This window comes from Ranitomeya variabilis, chromosome 4, assembly GCF_051348905.1.
Source record: "Ranitomeya variabilis isolate aRanVar5 chromosome 4, aRanVar5.hap1, whole genome shotgun sequence".
NCBI lineage: Eukaryota > Metazoa > Chordata > Amphibia > Anura > Dendrobatidae > Ranitomeya > Ranitomeya variabilis.
The window spans coordinates 482948168-482968904 of NC_135235.1; positions in this window are offsets into that span (position 1 = coordinate 482948168).

Genomic DNA, 20737 nt, shown 5'->3' on the forward strand with positions numbered 1-20737 from the left:
GACACGCAGCAGCGATCAGGGACCCTGCTGAGAATCGTACGTCGTAGCAGATCGTTTGGAACTTTCTTTCGTCGCTGGATCTCCCGCTGTCATCGCTGGATCGTTGTGTGTGACAGCTATCCAGCGATGCGTTCACTTGTAACCAGGGTAAACATCGGGTTACTAAGCGCAGGGCCGCGCTTAGTAACTCGATGTTTACCGTGGTTACCAGCGTAAAAGTAAAAAAAAAAAAAAAAACGTACATACTCACATTTCGGTGTCCTTCAGGTCCCTTGCCGTCTGCTTCCCGCTCTGACTGTCTGCCGGCCGGCAAGTGAGAGCAGAGCGCAGCGGTGACGTCACCGCTGTGCTGTGCTGTGCTCTCACTGTACGGCGGCGCTCAGTCAGAGCGGGAAGCAGACGGCAAGGGACCTGAAGGACACCGAAATGTGAGTATGTACGTTTTTTTTTTTTTTACTTTTACGCTGGTAACCACGGTAAACATCGGGTTACTAAGCGCGGCCCTGCGCTTAGTAACCCGATGTTTACCCTGGTTACCCGGGACCCTGGCATCGTTGGTCGCTGGAGAGCGGTCTGTGAGACAGCTCCCCAGCGACCACACAATGACTTTCCAACGATCACGGCCAGGTCGTATCGCTGGTCGTGATCGTTGGTAAATCGTTATGTGAGACGGTACCCTTAGGGTTGGAATTAGGGCTAGGGTTGGAAATAGGGTTAAGATTAGGCTTGTGGTTAGGGTTAAGGATAGGGTTAGGATTAGGGTTAGGATTAGGGTTAGGATTAGGGTTGGATTTAGGGTTACGAGTGTGTTGGGGTTAGGGTTGTGGTTAGGGGTGTGTTGGGGTTAGGGTTGTGATTAGGGTTATGGCTACAGTTGGGATTAGGGTTAGGGGTGTGTTGGGGTTAGTGTTGAAGTTAGAATTGAGGGGTTTCCACGGTTTAGGCACATCAGGGGTCTCCAAACGCAACATGGCGCCACCAATGATTCCAGCCAATCTTGCGTTCAAAAAGTCAAATGGTGCGCCCTCCCTTCCAAGCCCCGACGTGCGCCCAAACAGTGGTTTACCCCCACATATGGGATACCAGCGTACTCAGGACAAACTGGGCAACAACTATTGGGGTCCAATTTCTCCTGTTACCCTTGCAAAAATAAAAAATTACTTGCTAAAACATAATTTTGAGGAAAGAACAATTATTTTTTATTTTCACGGCTCTACGTTATAAACTTATGTGAAACACTTGGGGGTTGAAAGTGCTCACCACACATCTAGATAAGATCCTTTTGGGGTCTAGTTTCCAAAATGGGGTCACTTGTGGGGTGTTTCTACTGTTTAGGCACATCAGGGGCTCTGCAAATGCAACGTGACGCCCGCAGACCATTCCATCAAAGTCTGCATTTCAAATGTCACTACTTCCCTTCCGAGCCCTGACGTGCGCCCAAACAGTGGTTTACCCCCACATATGGGGTACCAGCGTACTCACAACAAACTGGGCAACAAATATTGGGGTCCAATTTCTCCTGTTACCCTTGTGAAAATAAACAATTGCTTGCTAAAACATCTTTTTTGAGGAAAGAAAAATGATTTTTTATTTTCACGGCTCTGCGTTGTAAACTTCTGTGAAGCACTTGGGGGTTGAACGTGCTCACCACACATCTAGATAAGTTCCTTGGGGGGTCTAGTTTCCAAAATGGGGTCACTTGTGGGGGGTTTCTACTGTTTAGGCACATCAGGGGCTCTGCAAACATAACATGATTCCCGCAGACCATTCCATCAAAGTCTGCATTCCAAATCGTCACTACTTCCCTTCCGAGCCCCGCCATGTGCCCAAACAGTGGTTTACCCCCACATATGGGGTATCAGCGTACTCAGGAGAAACTGGACAACAACTTTTGGGGTCAAATTTTTCCTGTTACCCTTGGGAAAATTAAAAAATTCTGGGCTAAAAAAATATTTTTGAGGAAAGAAAACACATTTTTTATTTTCACGTCTCTGCGTTATAAACTTCTGTGAAGCACTTGGGGGTTCAAAGTGCTCACCACACATCTAGATAAGTTCCCTTGGGGGTCTAGTTTCCAAAGTGGGGTCAATTGTGGGGAGTTCCTACTGTTTAGGCACATCAGGGGCTCTGCAAACGCAACGTGACGCCCGCAGAGAATTCCATTAAAGTCTGCATTTCAAAACGTCACTACTTCCCTTCCGCTCCCCGACGTGTGCCAAAACAGTGGTTTACCCCCACATATGGGGTATCAGCGTACTCAGGAGAAACTGCACAACGACTTTTGGGGTCCAATTTCTCCTGTTACCCTTGGGAAAATAAAAAATTGTGGGTTAAAAAATAATTTTTGAGGAAAGAAAAATAATTTTATATTTTCATGGCTCTGCGTTATAAACTTCTGTGAAGCACTTGAGGGTTCAAAGTGCTCACCACACATCTAGATTAGTTCCTTGGGAGGTCTAGTTTCCAAAATGGGGTCACTTGTGTGGGAGCTCCAATGTTTAGGCACACAGGGGCTCTCCAAACGCGACATGGTGTCCGCTAATGATTGGAGCTAATTTTCCATTCAAAAAGCCAAATGGCGTGCCTTCCCTTCCGAGCCCTGCCGTGCGCCCAAACAGTGGTTTACCCCCACATATGGGGTATCATCGTACTCAGGACAAACTGGACAACAACATTTGGGGTCCAATTTCTCCTATTATCCTTGGGAAGATAAAAAACTCCGGGCTAAAAATCATTTTTGAGGAAAGAAAAATATTTTTTTATTTTCATGGCTCTGCGTTATAAACTTCTGTGAAGCACCTGGGGGTTTTAAGTGCTCACTATGCATCTAGATAAGTTCCTTGGGGGGTCTAGTTTCCAAAATGGGGTCACATGTGGGGGAGCTTCAATGTTTAGGCACACAGGGTCTCTCCAAACGCGACATGGTGTCCGCTAACGATGGAGATAATTTTTCATTCAAAAAGTCAAATGGCGCGCCTTCCCTTCCGAGCCTTGCCGTGCACCCAAACAGTGGTTTACCCCCACATATGAGGTATCGGCGTACTCAGGAGAAATTGCCCAACAAATTTTAGGATCCATTTTATCCTGTTGCCCATGTGAAAATGAAAAAATTGAGGCTAAAAAAATTTTTTGTGAAAAAAAAGTACTTTTTCATTTTTACGGATCAATTTGTGAAGCACCTGGGGGATTAAAGTGCTCACTATGCATCTAGATAAGTTCCTTGGGGCATCTAGTTTCCAAAATGGGGTCACTTGTGGGGGAGCTCCAATGTTTAGGCACACGGGGGCTCTCCAAACGCGACATGGTGTCCGCTAAAGATTGGAGCCAATTTTTCATTGAAAAAGTCAAATGGCGCTCCTTCGCTTCCGAGCCCTGCCGTGCCCACAAACAGTGGTTTACCCCCACATATGAGGTATCAACGTACTCAGGACAAATTGGACAACAACTTTTGTGGTCCAGTTTCTCCTTTTACCCTTGGGAAAATAAAAAAAATTGTTGCTAAAAGATCATTTTTGTGACTAAAAAGTTAAATGTTCACTTTTTCCTTCCATGTTGCTTCTGCTGTTGTGAAACACCTGAAGGGTTAATAAACTTCTTGAATGTGGTTTTGAGCACCTTGAGGGGTGCAGTTTTTAGAATGGTGTCACTTTTGGGTATTTTCAGCCATATCGAACCCTCAAACTGACTTCAAATGTGAGGTGGTCCCTAAAAAAAATGGTTTTGTAAATTTTGTTGTAAAAATGAGAAATCACTGGTCAAATTTTAACCCTTATAACTTCCTAGCAAAAAAAAAATTTCTTTCCAAAATTGTGCTGATGTAAAGTAGACATGTGGGAAATGTTATTTATTAACTATTTTGTGTCACATAACTCTCTGGTTTAACAGAATAAAAATTCAAAATGTGAAAATTGCGAAATTTTCAAAATTTTCGCCAAATTTCCGTTTTTTTCACAAATAAACTCAGAAATTATCGACCTAAATTTACCACTAACATGAAGCCCAATATGTCACGAAAAAACAATCTCAGAACCGCAAGGATCCGTTGAAGCGTTCCTGAGTTATTACCTCATAAAGGGACACTGGTCAGAATTGCAAAAAATGGCAAGGTCATTAAGGCCAAAATAGGCTGGGTCATGAAGGGGTTAAAGTAGTCCTATACCTGCCAAGGGTAGTCCATGCCAAACAATGTTATCAATTTTGTCCAAATGAATGATTTTCCCAAAGACTGACGCATTATTAAATAAGGCGATAATACCAAAACTGGTATTGGTTGTATGCTCACTAACAACATGTTCACAAACAGAAAATAATTGATGATATATGTCCTCAACAAACAATATTTAAAAAGCCGAAATAGCCAACCTGTCTAGTACAGTTATTCTAAGTAGGTCCATAGATGCCACCTCAGGGGTGACCAGCCACCATTCCCCATATATTTATAAACTTTTTTTTTTTAGTTCCTTTTAATGTAAGTGCCACTCTCCGGGCATATGGTATTATTAATTAATTAATTTTAGCTTTCATTTCCTCCAATGTTGGGTGATTATTGTCTAACCAGTGTAATGTTAACAATTTTCTGGCCAGAAACCGTATTCTCAGAATGGCGGTAGTCACATGGGATCTTAAATCTACTCCCAGCCCCAGAAGGCCCACCCTAGTATCAAGTTGTATGTGTATCCTGAATACTCATTTAATCAGAGAGGTCACCTCCACCCAGCAGTGGCCTATATCAACACATTCCCATAGCATTCACACCGCATCTCGGACAAGAGTTTTCAGTCCAAGCCCCAGTTTTAATCAATATATTAGGTGTCTTACATACCCTGTGGATAAGGAAAATTTGGGACATTGTTTGAGACTCGGATAAAGATAGTATAGGTGTTGTTTCTAGTATTTCATAAAATTGTTCTTAAGATATGGGGCCAAGATCCTCTCCCCACTTTGCTCTGACCAACATGGGATGCTTATCTTGATATACAGTTGTGCTCAAAAGTTTACATACCCCGGCAGAATTTTTATTTTCTTCGCTTTTTTCAGAGAATATGAATACCAACATTTTCTTCACTCATGGTTAGTAGTTGAGTGAAGCCATTTATTGACAACCTACTGGTTAACATTTTTAAATCAAAATGACAACCCAAAACATCCAAATGACCTTGATCAAAAGTTCACCTACCCCAAGTCTTAATACCATGTGTTGCCCCCTCTAACATCAATGACAGCTTGAAGTCTTTTGTGGTAGTTGTGGATGAGGTTCTTAATTTTCTCAGATAGTAAAACTGCCCACTTTTGGCAAAAAGCCTCCAGTTTCTGTAAATTCCTGGGCTGTCAAGCATGAATTGCATGCTTGAGATCTCCCCAGAGTGGCTCAATGATATTGAGGTCAGGAGACTGAGATGTCCACTCCAGAACCTTCACTTTGTTCTGCTGTAGCCAATGACAGGTCGACTTGGCTTTGTATTTTGGATTGTTCTCATGTTGGAACGTCCAAGTATATCCCATGTGCAGCTTCCAGGCTGATTGCAAATTTGTCTCCAGTATTTGCGGAAAATGTGCTGCATTCATCTTTCCTTCAACTTTGACCAAGTTTCCTGTGCCTTTTGTAGCTCACACAAACCCCGAAACATCAGCGATCCACCTCTGTGCTTTACAGTAGCAATAGAGTTCCATTCATCATAGGCCTGGTTGACCTCTCTCCAAATGTAACATTTATGGTTGTGGCCAAAAAGTTCAATTTTGGTCTCATCACTCCAAATTACCTTGTTCCAGAACATTTGAGGCTTGTCTCTGTGCTGTTTTGCGTATTGTAGGCAAGATACTTTATGGCATTTGTGCAGTAATGGCTTTCTTGCGACTCAACCATGCAGCCCATTTTTCTTCAAGTGTCTCCTTATTGAGCATCTTGAAACGGCACACCACTAGCTTTCAAAGAGTCCAGTGTTTCAGTTGATGTGGTTTGTGGGTTTTTCTTTGCATCCCGAACAATTTCCCTGGCATTTGTGGACCGTGGTTTTGTTTTTAGAGTCCCTGATTTTCCATTTGTTAATCCCAGTTTGACCGCTGCTGACTGGCATTATGAATTCCTTGGATATCTTTTTGTATCCCTTTCCTGTTTTATACAGTTCAACTACCTTTTTCCGTAGATCCGTTGACAATTCTTTTGCTTTCCCCACGACTCACAATCCAGAAACGTCAGTGGCTGGATGCAAGATGCTAGATCCCAGAAACTCACTCAGCTTTTATGCACACACACTGATTATAAGCAAACAGGTCACAGGTGAGGATGTTACCTTTAGTAGCCATTAAACCCATTTGTGTCAACTTCTGTAGACGTTATCAGGCCAAATGTGAACTTTTGGGGTCATTTGGATGTTTTGGGTTGTCATTACGATTTAAAAAGAGAAAACACAGTAGTTTAATAATAATAATAATAATAATAATCTTTTTTTATATAGCGCTAACATATTCCGCAGCGCTTTACAGTTTGCACACATTATCATCCCTGTCCCCGATGGGGCCCACAATCTAAATTCTAATAAGTAGTTTGACAATAAATGGCTTCACCCAACCACTAACCATGTGAAGAAACCGTTTTGGTGTTATCTTTCATATTCTCAGAAGAAAAGGCCAAGAAAGCAAAAATTCTGCCAGGGTATGTAAACTTTTGAGCACAACTGTAAGTGGTCAGTTGTACCCCAGCCATGAAACTGCTGTAGCTGTGAGGCCCCTATTATCCTCTCCTCTTTGCAGGGTTTCAAGTTTAATTCTGGGTTGCTGTTTTTTCCAGATGAGTTCCCAAAACAGTATTTTATGAAAGACACTAGAGTAGACGGTGACCCGATTCTAACGCATCGGGTATTCTAGAATATGTATGTATGTCGCGCTTAGCACAGCCACGTAGTATATAGCACAGCCACGTAGAATATAGCAGCCACATTGTATATAGCACAGCCCACGTAACACAGACAGCCACGTAGTATATAATAGCTCACATAATATATAACACAGCCCACGCAGTATTGGGCACAGCCCACGCAGTATTGGGCACAGCCCACGCAGTATAGGGCACAGCCCACGCAGTATAGGGCACAGCCCACGCAGTATAGAACACAGCCCACGCAGTATATAGCAGTGTGGGCACCATATCCCTGCTAAAAAAAAATTAAAATAAAGTTATACTCGCCCTCCAGCGTCCATCGAAGCTGTCCCGATGCGCACGATGCTGCCGCCAGCTTCCGTTCCCAGTGATGCATTGCGAATTTACCCAGATGACTTAGCGGTCTCGCAAGACCGCTAAGTCATCTGGGTAATTTTGCAATACATTACTGGGAACGAAAGCTGGCGGCAGCATCGCACGCATCGGCGGAAGGTGAGAATAGCACAATTTTTTTTTTGTTAAATTATTTTTAACCAATCAGTGACCCGGGATTTCCGTGACACAGACGTAAGTACCCCTTAGACAATTATATAGATAGGAATCCAAATCGGAGTATTATGAAGAAAATAAAGGATTTGTGGCATTAGGATCATTTTCAAAAGATTACTACTTTTCGCTGGAGACCTAGGGAGGCGACGCCATGTATCCACCTTAGACTTAATTTAGCCCCCTGCTGTTATAATTTATGTGAATGAAAGTCATGAGGGTTAGCAGAGACTATTGCCCCCAAATATATGAGTTTACTATTTCTATTTGTGTGTGCTCCAATAAGTATTCCTCTGGAGGAGGATCAACAGGCATAAGTACCGATTTGCTCCAGTTAAAGGGAATCTTATCACCTAATTTTTCACATATAAGATGTGGCCACTGCCATTAGGGGCTTATCTATAGCATTTTGCAATGCTGTAGATAAGCCCCCGATGTAACCTGAAAGATAAGAAAAACAAGTAGATTATACTCGCCAAGGTGCGGTCTGGGTCCGATGGGCGGCGCAGGTCCGGGTCCGGCGCTTCCCATCTTCATTCGATGACTTCCTCTTCCTTGCTTCCTGTTGTGGCTCCTGCGCAGGTGTACTTTATCTGCCCTGTTGAGGGCAGCGTAAAGTACTGCAGTGCGCAGGCGCCGGGCCTCTCTGACCTTTACCGGTGCCTGCGCACTGCAGTACTTTGCCCTCAACAGGGCAGAGAATTGCTCCTGAGCAGGAGCCGTGACAGAAGCAAGGAAGAGGACTTCATCGCATGAAGATGGGAGACGTCGAACCGGGACTGCCCCTGGGTGAGTAAAAGTACACACTTATCGCCGCATCCAGCACAACCCACTCTAGAAAAAAGCCCCATCACTTTATTCAGTATGGAGAATGCCGTAAAAAAATAAATGCGCCAAAAATGTATTTTTCATGAAGTGAATAAAAAGCAATCAAAAAGTTGCATGTAAAAATGAAAAGTAAAAAATGCGAAATCATCCCGCAAAAAACAAGCCCTAATAAGGCTTATTCAGCAAACAAATAAGTTACAGCTCTCAATGTTGATTCATAAACAAATTTATTTTTGTAAAATATTTTTGGTCTAAAAAATTGCAAAGCACAAAAATATAAATCTGGTATCGTTGTAATCTCCCTGAAGAATAAATCTACCTGATCACTTATGCCGCACAGTGAACTGCGCAATAATAAAAATAACTATTATACTGTTCATTCTACCTCCCAAAAGTCTGAATAAGACTTGGCTTACATTTATCCTGCGCTGTCCGCTGAGCGCTTAAGTTGGGGTTTTGAGTGTACCTTCATCAAAATGGCGATTCAGAAAAACCCCGGACGGAACCACTCATTTATGAGGCAGATGGGGTCACTTTGGACAGGTCTGTGTTCCTTCGGTGTTCCATCATTTTAGGTGTATTTTTAGTTCACAAGTGTGGGCAACCACAGATCTGTGCACCCCTAAAAAGATAGATACAACCGGAGTAGAAGCCACACACTGAGTACAAAGTGTCTCCATTTGCTTCATTATGGTGGGTGGTTCCTTCTGACTTTCACTTTTGTGGGTTTTACACGGAAACCCCAACGTAAGTGCTTATCGTAGAACACAAGAATGTGATCTCAGCCTTATACTGAAAGTGATAGAAAAATATTCTATACCCCAAAATGTTACCAATAAAACCCCTAATTTATCCTGCACAAAACCAGTCCCCACTCAGGTCTGTCATCTGTCACGGGAACTGTAGGGGGATCCCACGTTACTGGTAGAACAAAGACTCTGGAAAAGCGACATGGCACCCTCCCCCTCAAATAAAATCCAGTGAATTCTGTGCTCGCAAATGCCCAACTGAGCCTAAACAACAGTAGACAGCCACATGTTTGGCATTATTATAGTGGGGAGAGAGCACTTAACAATTTACTGGATGCATGACTCCCAGAAGCACAAGCTGGGCACAATGTATGGGCACTAAACTGGCATATTTGCAATTCTCCAGAAAAAAAGCATAGAGTGGATGTTACAAAATAGTCACTGCAGCCGTGGATGAATTTATTGTAATTTCTACAGTGGTGAAACTTTTTTTTTATTCTGACTCCCATGACAGCACTACGAGAGAGGGGATCCGCCCTTCAGGAACAGGAAACCTACAGATACAAAAGGGCGGCACCTCTCCCATGCATCAGTTGGTTTCCTGTTCCTAAAGGGACTGGATCCTACAGAAGATTTTCTACAGGAATTCCAGGCCAGCCGGCCGATTCAGGTAGCGAGGGGGTTTCCTACCTCGGCCGGTGCGGGGTACCTGATGTGGTCACGGTGGTCCTGGCAGGGCTGCACGGATGTGGCCTAATCAGTAAGGAGCGGTCGCCAGGGGGTGTCCTGTCTCCGGAGCCAGCGTGCGGTAAGTATATCGGGTCCTCCCTCCCTCGAGTGCTGTGGGGCTCTGATAGGGCGGCAGCGTCTAGGTGGCGCCGGCCGGAGTGCAGCTAGCTGGCCTCGGCGTTCCACGATGGTTGCAGCGCTGGCAGGAAGCGCTGTGAACTGTGGTGACGTCGGAAGGCGGAGCCGGCGACAACTTTCGGGTCGCGGGGCTCCTGCGCATGCGCGGGAGCTCCAAGATGGCGGCGCCCACCGGAGATTGCACGTCGCTCTCCCTCAGGGCCTCGGGTGATTCCCTACAGCTGCGGGGGAGGTGGAAAATCCGGACAGGCGCTGAGCAAGGTGTGCTGACGGAAGGCGGGGCTATATAAGAGAGCTCCAGCTGCGTGTTCCCTGCTTCTGGCTCCAAATTGCTGAAGATGGAGTCTGATCAAGATCCGCAGGTTTTGCTGCTGGATGAAGCATCCCAGAAGCCTAAGGAGAAGGTACACAAGAGAAGGAGCGATGGATCTGGCCGCAAAAGCTCCTCCAGACGGGGGTCTGGAGTATCAGCCAAGAAAGATCCCCCTCTTACTTCGGTATCTCTCTGGGTGTGGGCAACCACTGGTAAGTGATCTTCGAGAAAGTTCACTCAGTGACTAGTCTCCCCTCATATGTTTTTGCCACAGGGAAGAAAAAACGTCAGTAAGGCGAAGCATAGGGAATGTGCCATCTGCGGGGCTCCCTTGCCTGACTCACACCCTAAAAAACTGTGATCCCTGTATCCAGCAGACAGTGAGGTCTTGGAAAGGGGGAGAGGATATGGCATTTAGATCTTATAGACTAGTCTGCCTTACTTGCCCCCTCAGGTAGCGGAAGAATCCTCTTCTATTGCGGCCAGTCTGAAGGAAATGGTTAGAATGGAGGTCAGACAGTCCATTAAGAACCTTTTACAAGCAGGAGGCTCTAAGCAAAAAACTCAGTGGACATCCGATTCATCTGAGGATAAGGACCAGAGCAGAATCTCAGACGATTCAGCAGCATCATCCTCCTCTTCGGAAGAAGACGCTGCTCGTTTTTGTTTACCCATAGAGAGGGTAGATAAATTAATAAAGGCAGTCAGAGGCACTATGGGTATAACGGAGCCCAAGCCTCAGCTGTCCAAAGAACAAATGATATTCAGTGGACTAGAGCAAAGGAGGCGTACAGTTTTCCCTCTGAATGAGAAAATACAAGGGCTTATTAACAAAGAGTGGAAAAAACCTGAGAAGAAAGGGTCTTTACCGCCAGCGCAGAAGCGTAGATATCCTTTTGATGACCCAGCAGTTAACAATTGGGAGAAAGCCCCTAAATTGGATGCGGCAATTGCCAAGGTGGCGAAGCGATCCTCTCTCCCATTTGAGGATATGGGAACTCTTAGAGACCCCCTGGATAGGAAGGTGGACACCTTCCTAAAAGGTACTTGGGAGATGGCAGCCGGCTCCTTAAGACCTGCGGTGGCGTCGACCTGTACGGCAAGGTCAGTGATGGTCTGGTTGGACCAATTGGAGGAACAGTTAAAACAGGGAGCCTCTAGAGACTCTATACTCGCAGCATTACCAGTAATTCAGGAGGGTGCGGCTTTTTTTATCAGACGCTTCCATTGATTCCGTTAAATTGGCAGCCAGAGCAGCAGGACTCTCTAATGCTGCTAGAAGAGCCCTATGGATAAAAAGGTTGGCCTGGGGATATGCAAGTGAAAGCAAAGCTCTGTGCTATCCCTTCTAAAGGTGAATATTTATTCGGACCCACCTTGGATGAACTATTAGAAAAAGCGGGAGATGACAAAGAAATTTCCAAACTTATTTGGTTCATATCGTCGTCCCTTCAACAAAAGGAAGTTCAATCGGGGAAGGAAGCGTACCTTCTCACCAGTTAGAGATAGATCCAGATGGGATGATAAACGAAAACGAGGTACAGGATTCATGTTTCGTCGTTCTTCGACAGAAAGAAAAAAACAGGATCAATAACTAGCAATTCCCGTGGGGGGGAGATTGTTACATTTCTCTGCAGAATGGTCGACAATCACAAACCGTGTTTGGATAAAAAACACTATATCTCAAGGACTTAAACTCGAGTTTATTCATACTCCACGAAATAAATTTAAGTTAACCCCCTTGCGCTCATCTCCCACTGAACAATCTGCGTTAGAAGAGGAAGTAATGACTCTGTGCTCTAAAAACGTCCTAGTAGACGTTCTGCATTCTCAGGAAGGGAAAGGGTTTTACTCTCCCCTATTCCGTATTCAAAAACCTGATAAGACTTATAGAACTATTATAAATCTTAAAGGTCTCAATAAATTTTTGGTGAAACATACTTTTAAAATGGAATCCATTAATTCAGCAGTAAAAATGCTTTTTGACAACTGTTTTATGATAGTAGTGGATTTAAAAGATGCCTACTATCCTGTACCTATTCATGCAGATTACCAGCAATACCTGAGGGTAGCAGTGTTAATGGGGGGAACGATTCAACATTTTCAGTTCAGAGCACTTCCCTTTGGGATAACTTCTGCCCCTAGGGTATTTACAAAAATAATCGCTGAACTCATGGCGCATTTAAGAGAATCGAATATCCTTATAATCCCCTACTTAGATGATTTCCTCATTGTGGGAAATTCGGTAGATCATTGCCTGTCACAATGGGAAATTACTAAAACTAAATTAGAACACCTAGGTTGGGTCATAAACTTCGAAAAATCTAAATTACAGCCCCTAAATGTTCAAAAATTCCTGGGGTTACTGTTAAATTCAAAAACACAACAGTGTGTTCTCCCTATAGAGAAATTGGAACAGATTCAGAATCAAGTGTCGAGAGCAATTAATACACCCTCCATGACGCTTCGACAAGCAATGTCCCTACTAGGCTCACTCACATCATGCATTCCAGCAGTTAAATGGGCTCAGTTTCATACCAGAACCCTACAAAAAGAAGTCTTATTCTATGACAGAGCTTTATGGGGCACTGTAAATGAAAAATTAACGTTGGGGTCAATAACATTAGAATGCCTTAAGTGGTGGCTAGATAAACAAAATTTATCAGTAGGGGTTCCCTGGATAATAGATGTTACCCGGGTAATAACCACAGATGCCAGCTCTTCGGGGTGGGGAGCCTATATGGAAGACATGGTGGTCCAGGGACAATGGGAACCCTTCACAACATTCTCATCCAATCAAAGAGAGTTGTTGGCGGTTGAATTAGCTGTTAAAAATTCCTCATATCTGCAGGGCCAGCACGTCAGAATCCTATCGGACAACAGAGTTGCAGTCGCTTATATAAACCGCCAAGGGGGAACACGTTCCGAAATGTTAATGCAGATCACGGATCGCTTGTTCCGGATGGCAGAGTCAAATTTTCGATCTTTGACGGCTCTTCACATCAAAGGAAAGGAAAATATGACAGCAGATTTCCTCAGCCGAAATATACTAAAGCAAGGAGAATGGTGTCTCAACGAGGACATTTTCAATCATATTGTCCACAGATGGGGTCAGCCAGTGGTGGATCTGTTTGCCACCAAAAGCAACAAAAAAGTAAAAAATTTTTGCTCTCTAAATCCCAGGGAGAAATCCCCTGGCGGTGGATGCATTCCTAATAAAATGGGATTTCCCAAGGGCCTATGCGTTCCCACCGTTGAACCTGTTACCTCTAGTGGTGAGGAAAATCAGGGAAGATCGAGCAAAAGTCATCCTTATTGCCCCCTTTTGGCCCAGAAGAACATGGTTTGCCTCGCTCAGGACAATGTCAGTATCGGCTCCCTGGGTACTACCAGAGATCCCGAACTTACTTTCTCAAGGGCCGATCTTCCATCCACAAGTGACATCGCTCCATTTAACGGCTTGGAGTTTGAACGGTCACTGTTGGTAGATAGAGATTTTTCTCCAAACTTGGTAGAAACGCTCCTAAAGAGTAGAAAGCAAATAACTACGAGAATCTACTCTAGGACCTGGAGGAAATTCTTAACCTGTTCAAAATTTAATATCCAAGAAGGGGTACCGATACATCAGATTTTAGAGTTTCTGCAGAAGGGGTTTGAGTTAAAGCTCTCTACTAGTACCCTAAGAGTGCAGGTTTCAGCCCTGGGTGCCCTATTTTCCTGTAATATAGCGAACAACTATTGGATAGCGAGATTTATTAAAGCGGTTAATAGATCTAGACCAATACATAAAGACAGAACGGTTACGTGGGATCTAAATTTAGTTCTGTCATCTTTAACAAAACCCCCCCTTTGAACCTCTACAGGATGCCTCAATTAAAATGTTCACCCTTAAGACAGCTTTTCTAGTTGCCATAACCTCAGCTCGCAGGATAGGGGATATCCAGGCGCTTTCTAGACTTCCTCCATACACGGAATTCTTATCAGACAGAGTGGTCCTTAAACCGTATCCAGCATACCTACCGAAGGTAGCGACACTATTTCATAGATCACAGGAGATAGTCTTGCCAGCCTTTATTCCTAATCCTAAAGAGCATGCGCTCCATACATTAGATGTTAGGAGATCTCTTTTGCAGTATATCTCAGTCACCGATATTTGGAAGAAAGATAATGCACTGCTTCTTTCCTTCCAAGGTCCGAGGAAAGGGTGTAGAGTATCAAAGTATTCACTAGCTAAGTGGATTAGGGAGGTTATCTCTCTGGCTTACACAGCAGGTGGGGGGCCGGCTCCGCAGAATCTGAAGGCACATTCCACCCGGGCCATGGCATCATCTTGGGCGGAAAGATCTGGAGTATCAGTGGAACAGATATGTAAGGCGGCCACATGGTCATCCCCTTCCACCTTTTTCAAGCACTATCGGTTGGATTTGGGGTACTCTTCTGATCTGACCTTCGGGTTAAGGGTGCTACAAACTATAGTCCCTCCCTAAGGTAGCTTACATCTCTGTAAATCTCTCGTAGTGCTGTCATGGGAGTCCGAATAAAGCATTAAGCTACTTACCGGTAGCGGCATTTTTCGGAGGCCCATGATAGCACCCTTAGTTCCCTCCCTATTCACGTGGGGGTTGCACTTCCTGAAACTGTATATATGTATTTAATGAGATATATAGATCTCATGTGTGGTGTCTAGCTACATTCAGGGCCGTATTTGCCACTTGGCACTTGAGGGCACGTGCCTAGGGCGGCGAGATGCGGGGGGGGCGCACTTGAGCTAGGTTTTTTCTTCTTTTTTTTTTTTTTTTTAAATAAAACTCCGGGGTCAAGTGCCCGCCCCCCCTCCTCCCTCCCTCCCTCCTTCCCGCCCCCTCCCTGAAGACGTAATACTCACCTTCCTCCAGCGGTGGCTGCAACTGCGTCTCAGCGACGGCAGCGCATCCTGTCTTCAGCGGTCACATGGTACCGCTCATTAAGGTGATGAATATGCGCATATTCATCACCTTAATGAGCGCTACCACATGACCGCTCATACAGGAAGGAAGACGCTGCAGAGATGCCGGGAAGTTCTGCGCCGCGTGGTGAGAGGTGAGTATGACAGGGAAGAAGGATGGGGGAGCCATGCACGCAGGGGAGAAGGATGGGGGAGCCTTCCACGCAGGGAAGAAGGATGCGGGAGCCATGCACGCAGGGGAGAAGGATGGGGGAGCCATGCACGCAGGGGAGAAGGATGGGGGAGCCGTGCACGCAGGGGAGAAGGATGGGGGAGCCGTGCACGCAGGGGAGAAGGATGGGGGAGCCGTCCACGCAGGGGAGAAGGATGGGGGAGCCGTGCACGCAGGGGATAAGGACGGGGGAGCCGTGCACGCAGGGGATAAGGACGGGGGAGCCGTGCACGCAGGGGATAAGGACGGGGGAGCAGTGCACGCAGGGGATAAGGACGGGGGAGCCGTGCACGCAGGGGAGAAGGACGGGGGAGCCGTGCACGCAGGGGAGAAGGACGGGGGAGCCGTGCACGCAGGGGAGAAGGACGGGGGAGCCGTGCACGCAGGGGAGAAGGACGGGGGAGCCGTGCACGCAGGGGAGAAGGACGGGGGAGCCGTGCACGCAGGGGAGAAGGACGGGGGAGCCGTGCACGCAGGGGAGAAGGACGGGGGAGCCGTGCACGCAGGGGAGAAGGACGGGGGAGCCGTGCACGCAGGGGAGAAGGACGGGGGAGCCGTGCACGCAGGGGAGAAGGACGGGGGAGCCGTGCACGCAGGGGAGAAGGACGGGGGAGCCGTGCACGCAGGGGAGAAGGACGGGGGAGCCGTGCACGCAGGGGAGAAGGACGGGGGAGCCGTGCACGCAGGGGAGAAGGACGGGGGAGCCGTGCACGCTGGGGAGAAGCATGGGGGAGCCGTGCACGCAGGGGAGAAGGATGGGGGAGCCGTGCACGCAGGGTGAGAGGATAGAGGAGCCGTGCACGCAGGGTGGGAAGATGGGGGAGCCGTGCACGCAGGGTGAGAATATGGGGGAGCCATGCACGCAGGGTGGGAAGATGGGGGAGCCATGCACGCAGGGTGGGAGGACGGAGTATAAATATGGAGTATAAATACTGGGCCCTATAGGGGGGACACAGTGCACGAGGACAGTGTGAAGAGGGGGCCGGTATAGAAAGGAGAGGTCAGTGTAAAGAGCATGTACCATAAGAGGGACAGTGTGGGGGTCATATTTTGTGCAGACAATATAGTGAGGGGCAATTTTTTATTCAGGAGCATTATAATGACACTTGTATCTTTAAGGGCGTCATGTGGAGACTTTCTGCAAAAGAGCGGAGAAGATGGAAGTCTGCAGAGACGGCTGTGGATGAGAAAACTCATCATGGGATCTGGACAAGATGAAGAAAAGAAGAACGGCTCCAGAGGCGACGTCATCTATAAGGTACCTGGATGTAAATGTTATTTGTGATGCTAACTCTCATGTTTTTATTTATGTTAGGAGCATTAAAGGGGATGTCCAGGTTTGTGATGAGTCTGCAGTCATTCTTTGTGACTGCAGACTTCTGAATTCTCACAGTGCGCACTGCACGCTGTCAGAATTCTCTGGGGATTTACATTAATGCGGTCACATGCTGACTAGACATGTGTGGCCTCCGTCATTGAAAATGAACTGAGCGAGGCCGGGCACGTCTAGTCGGAATGTGGTCAGAAGTATACAAATCACATACTTGTGCTGACATGACCGTCCACCGGCAAGGGAGAATCCTAAAAGTGCAGTGCATTAGCTGTGAGAATTCAGAAGCTGCGATGTCAGGATTCAGCTCTGCAGGTTCCAGTAGTCGTCACATGGACACTTCACTCATATGCGACTTTTACACTTATGGTCCTGTGACACCGAGCTTCTCTTCCCGCTTCTCTCAGTTTTTCACTGAACATTGAGAGCTTTAGGGAGAGGAGCTCGTGGGCACATGACTGAATGTGCAAATCGCATATGTCCTTGGCGGAGGGGGGGAAAACCAAAATGAATTCTTGCCCCTGGTGCTAGAAACCCTAGATACACCTCTGCCGGTATGCTACTGCGAGCGGTGATTACGGGGTCCGGTGGAGGGATGTCTGTGCACAGTGCTGCACAGGCAGTGAGGCAGGGACTGAGGGTGTGCACAGAGAATGGAGACCCGGAGACTGCCCGTCCCAGTCTGCGCCGTAGCCTGGAGCCCTCATTATATGTCAATGGAATATGTCAGTTAATAAATTGTTTTTCTAAAGCTTTACAGTGTAGTTTTAGGTCTGGGAGGAATGGATAGGGATGAGCTAGCAAGGTGCAGGGACAGGTAGTGATGGCTACTTGCGGACATGTGCGGCAATTGCGGTTTTGCACTTACGGTGATACAAAAAACACTGCTAGCAGTGTTTTTTTCCATTGCTGCAAGTACCGCATTTGTCGGATCGTGGCAAATCTGCAAGTGCCGCACATGTCTGCAATTCCCATAGGGAATGAATGAGGCCGAACACAGTGTTGCCGTAAGTGATCCGTTACACGGCAGATGCGGAAAAACTGCCGGATCTGCTGCAAAAGGCGACTTTCACAGCGATTTTTGCCAAAGTCACTGCCGATAGTGTCATACTCACCAATGGGGGATGCAGCACTAAAAGTGCCTAGGGCAGCAGAAACTCTAAATACGGCCCTGGCTACATTGTAATAAAATATTTTTTGGTTTAAACTGTATATATTGTATAATTGTGTGCCACTAACCACGGTAGTCCCCTCAGGCTCTGAAATACAACTGATGCATGGGAGAGGTGCCGCCCTTTTGTATCTGTAGGTTTCCTGTTCCTGAAGGGCGGATCCCCTCTCTCGTAGTGCTGTCATGGGCGTCCGAAAAATGCCGCTACCAGTAAGTAGCTTAATGCTTTCTGCTCTTCTTGCACCTTCGGGGCTCCTCAAATGTCTCCCGCAAACTATTTTAGCAAAGTTTTGTGCTCCTAAAGCCAAATGGTGCTCCTTCCTTCTCAGTCCTGACGTGGCTTCACAGTAATTTCTGACAACATATTGGGTTAGCACTGGATTCGGGAGAAATTGCAATAAATTATGGGGCCCAGTTTTACCTATTAACCCTTGTGTACCTGACAAATTTGCAGCAAGGGGATCCACCCTTCAAGGACAGGAAACCTTCAAGATAAAAAGGGTGGCCCCTCTCTCCGCATAAGTGGTTTCCTGTCCTTGACTGGAGAACCTTCAGTCCTGCACGGCGACAGAAGATGGAAAAAGAAGACAAGTTCACAGGGCGCCAGAAGCACCACGAGGGGCCTGATGGGGTCTCGTCTGTTGGATGGGCAGGGGTCTGCGGCATCGCCACTGCATAGTAAGCCGGCAACCACGTGTCCCGGCGCAGTCACAGCGTGTCCGTAAACCGGAAGTTGCGCTCTGATGATGCGGCCAGGACCTTTCACCCGGAGTAATTTCGGGGCAGGTACAGGAAGCATGCCGGCCAGCAGATCACCTGGAGAATAATAGGGGTGGATTGCCGGTCGGGCAGGGGCACTAGTGCAGGCATGGATGCACAGCAGCCCTCTCCACAGGGGGTACAGCAGCACTTGGAGCCAGAGCAGCCACAACGACCCTGGCTTCAAAAGCGACCTCACCAGGAGAGAAGTATCGGATGCTCAAGTGGGGTATGCAGGTCCAAGGACTCCAGGACAAGCTGGCACAGCTCTAAAAATGAAGGATGCCGCAGTTTCTAGGGGAGGCTTTTCAGACGACATTCTGCCTCTTGTTTCGGTACCCTTCAATTCCTCTGAGTGGTGAGTGAACTTTGAGAATGTCATTTTAATAATGAAAATCTCTATCCTTCTCTCCCTCTCAGTCCTCTTTCGCTTCTGGCTAGGAACCCCCTAGAAAATGCATAGAAAAAAAACAGCACAGGGCTTGTGCTCTGTGTGGTCAGGGGTTATCTACGATATGGCCTCAAAAATTGTGCCAATCATGTATCAATAATACAATAGCAAGTGAGACCCTAGATTTCTCTCCTCCAGCTTAAAAACTCATCAGGACGGGGGTAGAGAATTCACTAAGATCCCTGTCCCACTCGGAGGAAGTACCAAACAGAGACAGGGTGAAAGATCTCCCACATCATCGGCTATAGACTTATGCAAAGGGCTTTTGGATTCTTCAGGGTCATCCTCATTGGAAAGTTGCTCAGGAGTGGGTTATTGTTTCCCCCTCGAGGAAATGAACAATTTAATTAAAGCCGTGAGGTCCACAATGGGTCTGGTTGACCAAAAGGCCAAAATGGGTCTGGTTGACCAAAAGGGCAAAAAAATCAGTACAGGATGGACCATAAGAAACATAGATCCCTATTAATGACAAAGTGCTTGATCTCATTAATAAATAATGGGAAAGGCCAAAGAAAAGGGGCCATTTACCATCCTCCTTTAAAAGGAAATACCCCTTTGATGAAGAGGCAACGACATCCTGGAATAAAGCCCCGAAACTGGATGTCGCTATACCCAAAGCCTCAAAAAGGTCATCCTTTCCCTTTGAGGATGCAGGCTTACTAATAGATTCCCTTGATAGACAGGTTGATACTTTTTTCAAGGGTTCCTGGGAGTTGTCGGCGGGTGCACTGAGGCTGGCCATTGCGGCAACCTGTACAGCCAGATCCCTTATGATCTGGCTGGGCAGGTTGGAAGACCAGGTGAGGGAAGATTTTCCCAAAGATTCCGTTTTGGCCACACTCCCAGTAATCAAGGGGGCGGCGGCCTTCATATTGGATGACTCAGACTAGCCGGGAGATCTGCTGCACTATCTAATACAGGCCGGGTAGCAGTCTGGTTGAAGTGCTGCCCAGGGGACTTACAAGGGAAAGGGAAACTACTTTCTCCCTTGTGAAGGACCGTATTTATTTGGCGCAGCTTTAGATGACATCCAGGAAAAAGCAGCGGATAATAAAAAATGGTTTCCAAAACCTCCCTTCTCGTCCTTCAAACAGTCCTTACAGAGGAAGAAATTCAGCAGAAGGAGACCGGCTGCAGAACACAATGGGATCATCCCAGGAAAAGCAAGGGATTCTTGTTTGGTGGTTCCTCCCAGGATAGGAGAAAACCCTCTAAATGACTTTGTACCCCAGGTGGGAGGAAGACTCTTTTTTTTCCTTCCAGCCTGGGAAAAGATTTCCTCCAGCACTTGGATCCTTAGTCTGGTAAGATCAAAATTAATGCTGGAGTTCGTGAAATATCCTCCAGAGAGGTTTCTCATGACTGCACCACGAACATCCTTCTCAGAACAAAAAGCTCTGGAAACATACTGAGCCTCCTAGAAAATAATGTTTTGCAGGGAGTTCCACCAGGAGAAGAAAGGAAAGGGTTTTATTCTCCCCTGTTTCTGGTAAAGAAGCCAGGCAGCCCATACAGAACAATTATCAACCTGAAAAGCTTGAAGAAATTCTTGAAAATTCCCTTGATCAAGATGGAGCTGCTCTTTCCTGGTTGTTATATGGCCATCCTAGACCTAAGCAACGCATACTACCAAATGCCAATACACGTAACGTTCCAAAAATTTCTCAGGGTGGCAGTAACGATAGGGGGC